General features: G+C 39.0%; 1 pseudogene; it reads left to right on the top strand.

The window, feature by feature from the left end:
* Positions 1 to 299: 299 nt before the first annotated feature.
* On the top strand, positions 300 to 405 carry LOC137811497 (small nucleolar RNA R71; annotated as a pseudogene).
* The last annotated feature ends 4,624 nt before the right edge of the window (positions 406 to 5,029 follow it).

Genomic DNA, 5,029 nt, shown 5'->3' with positions numbered 1-5,029 from the left:
GAGATGAATGAACAACATATAATTGTTGGGGCAATTTAGCCATTTGTGCAGTTAGTTGCTCAATCTGCTGTGTCAGAATCTTATTTTTAGCCAAGAGTGCATCTTCTAACAACCCTTTATTATGAAGATCTTGTCCATCATGTTGGGCTTTATAATCAGTTGATGCCAATGCATCAATAATTATTGTCGCTTGTTCTACATCAAGGGCCATCATTGTGCCACCAGCTGCAGCATCTAGGAGCATCTTTATGTCAGATCTGAGACCATTCAGGAATATGCTCAGTTGAGCAATATCTTCAAACCCATGATTTGGGCATTTTCTCAATATCATCTTAAATCTTTCCCATGTATCACAAAAGACTTCATTTGCTCCTTGTCTGAACATAGAGATTTCAGACTTTGCTTTGATGTAGCGAGAAATTGGAAAAAATCTTTGCAAAAATTTTTCCTCTACATCCTTCCAGCTAGTGAGGCTCTGATTTGGAAGTGATTTGAGCCATTCTTTAGCCTTTCCTGCCAATGAAAAAAAAAACAAGCGCATATAAACATTTTCAAGATCACCTGATTGAAAACCCATTGTTCCTATCAATGCATAAAATGTATCCAAATGTGAATATGGATCCTCATGTTCCATTGCTGTAAATTGATAGGCACTGATGAGAGTGAGAAAATCGGGATTTATTTCCAAGGCCTTAGCAGTAGTAGGTATTGCAATACTAGAAAAATGTCTTGGTCCTTGGTACATGACATAATCTCCAAGTGTCCTCCTAGGAGGTGGTGCTTGTTGTTCTGCCATGTTGCTTTCTTCCTAAAACATATTAGTGGAGAAAAAAAAAACAGAGTACTTTTTTTTTCTTAAAAAATAAAATAAAATAAATAAAATAAAAAAAATTTGAAATAAAAACAAAATATGTAAAATAAAATAAAAATAACACAAAAACAAAAATAAAACACTAAAACGACGTTAAGAGAAAAATAACAAAAATATTCAAAAAAAAAAATATATAGATAAAATAAAAACTAAAACTAGTAATAAAATATAATTAAAACAAATAAATAACAGTTACGTAAATCTAAATAAAACTACCTAATAAAACTACGTAAACTAATCCTAAAATCAAATATAATAAAACAAAACAAAATCAAAATAGAATAAAATAAAAATAAACTAAAATAAATAACGTAAAGAAAAGAAAAGAAAATAATATAAAAACAATAACTTTTTTCCTTCTTAAAAACAACAAATCTATACTAACATCAAATCAAATCTAATTTTAATAAAATAAACAAAATCAAAAGAAATCAAAATAAAATGAAATATTTACAATATTTAGGAAATTATACTCAACAATTCAAATCTGTTCCCCGGCAACGGCGCCAAAAACTTGATGACTTTTTACGGCAAGTGCACCGCGTTTGTCAAAAGTAATAATTGTCCCTAAGGACGGATATCGATCCCACAAGGAACAGTGAATTATCGAGTACAATAATCACTAAATATAAAAACAGAACAATTAAAAGAGTTTTGAATTAATTGTGTTGGCACTGATCAATAAGAAAACAAACAAAGAATTAGTTGTTTCAATTGGAAAAATAAGGATTAGTTTCATCTCTCTCACTCTCAAGTATTTTGATTAGCATGTCAATATTAAGTTCTTTGATTGAAATTGATGCCCGTATAAAAATCATTTATATCGATTCCTCGCATATAAAATCCTTAAGAATGTCCCCTAACTATCGATCCCTCGCATAATTATAAGAACAACTTAGAACGAAGCTCAGACGTTTAATAGCAATTAACATTTCAAGTCTATTCCTAGCGCTCAAATATGTTAAGTATTGTTGTTTAGGTCCGAACCCTAAAAATACCTCCCGGTCAGATTTAAGATTCTGAATTTGTCACGGAAAATTAAAAGTAAAACAACAATACCAATAATCAATCAAGAACTGAATATTAATATATAAAATATCACCTCAATACATAAGAGTTTGAGCAGATTACTCCCAACCCCAAAGGGTAGAATTAGCCACGCATACTTCTAGCACCATCTATTCTCCCAATTGGGTTACAATTCACTCTATGGTGTTTTCCTCTCAATCTGGCACACTAAGGTTGAGCCTCTAGCCCTCTATTTATCCTAGTTTTCTAGGGTTAGGTTGTTTCCTATGTCGCGCTAATGGGCTAAATGATAAAACATAAAAAAGGCCCAATCTTTCTTTGCATCTTTTTCCATTCTGGGACCTTCTATCTTTATCTTTTTAGCTCAAATCATTCATCTTTAATCCAAATCTCCAATCTTCCTTAGAAATCTGCAATTAACACCAAATTTGGGAATAAAATACTCTTATTCAAATAAAGATCATAAAAAATGTAAAAAGGTATAAATTCAGAAATTAGGGATTATTTTATATGTAAATTAGCAATAAATCCTCATAAGTGCGTATATTTTAATATGAAATATTACTGAAATTAGACACTTATCAGCCTCACACGCGGAGGCGACGCCCAAGGAAGATGCACCCTTAGAAGAGGCACACGGAGAGGCCTCGCCCATGGAAGAAGCGTCAGAGGAGGCGACTCCCAAAGCACCCGATAGGGTGACGCCTATAGAAGAAGATCGCAGAAATGAGAGCGTGCGAGATAGGCGACCCCAACCAGTGGATAACGTGGTAGAGAGGCAGATTGGTGGCAAGATATTCAAGCTGGGGCGCTTGTTAAGCCTGGAAGAACAAGACGAAGTGGCAGCGGTGATCTCGCGCCATTTAGATGCATTTGCATGGACCGCCTCAGACATGCCAGGCATCAACCCAGATTTTTTGTGCCACCACCTCACCATGGACGCCAAGGTTCGCCCTGTACGATAGAGAAGGAGGAAGTTCAACGAAGAGCGGTGCCTCGTCGTGAAGGAAGAAATGCAGAAATTGCTAAGTGTCGGACACATCAGGGAGATACAATACCCTGAGTGGCTGGCCAACGTCGTCTTGGTGAAGAAGAAGAATGGAAAGTAGAGAATGTGCGTCGACTTCACGGACTTAAACAAGGCGTGCCCTAAAGATTCGTACCCCTTACCTAGCATCGACGCATTGGTGGATAGCGCCTCAGGGTGCAAGATGTTGAATTTCTTATATGCATTTTCGGGGTAAAATCAGATAAAAATGTATCCAAGGGATGAGAGCAAAACGATATTCATGACTGAGACGTGCAGTTACTGTTACAAGGTGATGTCGTTTGGGCTTAAGAACGTAGGCACCACCTACCAGAGACTAATGTTCAAGGTCCTTGCACCCATGCTGGGAAGAAACATGCACGCCTATGTTGATGACATGGTGGTGACCTCTCAGGAAAGAGGGCGACACCCCCATGACCTGGAGGAGCTGTTCGCCACCATAGCCAAGTATTGCCTCAAGTTAAACGCGGAGAAATGCGTTTTTGGCGTCGAGGCGGGAAATTTTTTGGGATTTATGTTCAATGAGAGGGGAATAGAGGCGAACCCTGATAAGTGCGCAACCATCATTGCCATGAGGAGCCCAACCTTAGTGAAAGAAGTGCAACAACTTAGTGGGCGGATGGCAGCTTTGTCACGGTTCGTATCTGCCGGAGGTGAGAAGGGCTACCCTTATTGTACTGCCTCGTCCCCGTGCGTTGACCAAAGTCAAAGTCAAAGTCAAAGTCAACATATGGTGGGACCCCTCAAGGGGCCCAAGGGGAGGAAGTCAACAGGTTGACCGCTTAAGGCATCGCCAGGTGTAGGCGTCGCCAAGATGAGGCGTCGCCAGGTGTAGGCGTCGCCAGGTTGAGGCATTGCCGGCGCCACCCCCTGATACCAATGGGTAGGAAATAACCTGGAGGGGGCGACACCGCGAGAGGCCTCAGTACCTCAGAGCAGTAATAAGGAAAAGAGAAAGGTGGCTTTAAGGCCATAGTTCTAGTACCAGTATGGGGTAACCTGACTCGTAAAGTACCCATGCCACCGCTGGGAGACCCTAGGACAGCTACTGATGTGATTCCAATAGCCACATAGAACAAGATTCTTGACATTTTTAGGAATCACCTTGAGCTGGAAAATATAGAGGCACTTTTCTTAGAGTTGGATCATGGTTCTAAGACAAGAACTCACCAATTACTAGTACCAAATCCCAAACTCATTTGGATGAACCAAATATTGTCAAATTGAATCAACAAAGAGATTAAAACTTGGAATGACCGAACAGAATTAAGCAAGAAATCATATGAACCGAACAAAATAGAAATTAAAAACAAAAACAGAACATAGGTGCTGGAAAATGGAAAAACCGAACCAAAACAACTCAAGAACACAAGGCAACATGAACAATTGAAAAAGAAGAAAGGAAGGAGAAGAGAGTGCTCATGAAGATGGAAGAATGTTGGATGATCTCGCCACTAGAAGTGTGGAATGCTCCTAGATGAGAGTGATGCCGCCACTTGAGGACTCCAATGATCCATCAAGATAAGACTAGAGAAGAAGGCTCCAAAAGCTCTCCAAAGGTCACTCAAAATTTGAGTAGAGTTTTCTTAGATTAATTCCGATCTGAATTTTACAAAGAGAGCACCTCTATTTATAGCCTAAGGTGCTGAAAATGCAAGCTAAAACAATTCAAATTTCCCTCCCAAAGCTAGCTAAAACCGGCGCCTATTTCAAGCCATGAGGAAGGTGTGACTCCTTCCTTCACTTTGGCACCTCCTATTCTACTTCTACACCTATCTACTAACACACCCCCCTAAAGCTCCTAACTAAAGCCTAAAAGATGCTATAACAAAAGAGGTTTCTAAAGTTTCCCTCTAAGCACCTTCAACTAAAGAAACTACAAAAAGAGAAAATAAATGTCCTCTAGCTCCCAAAGCTTTGAACATGCTTCTTGTAATCCTTTGAGGTGGACTTTGACCTTCATGGGCGTCCTCCATTTGTGCCTCCACCTCTTCTTGAGCTTGATGATTGGCCTCCATGTTCTCTTGAGCTTGATCTCCATCATACTCCCCGAGTTGGAGAGAATTCGACCACGAATTCTG

The sequence above is a fragment of the Phaseolus vulgaris genome, chromosome 11 (assembly GCF_000499845.2).
Source record: "Phaseolus vulgaris cultivar G19833 chromosome 11, P. vulgaris v2.0, whole genome shotgun sequence".
In the NCBI taxonomy this organism is placed as follows: Eukaryota; Viridiplantae; Streptophyta; class Magnoliopsida; order Fabales; family Fabaceae; genus Phaseolus; species Phaseolus vulgaris.
Note: the sequence above shows the minus strand (reverse complement) of the source record. Positions and strands in the feature narration are given on the sequence as shown.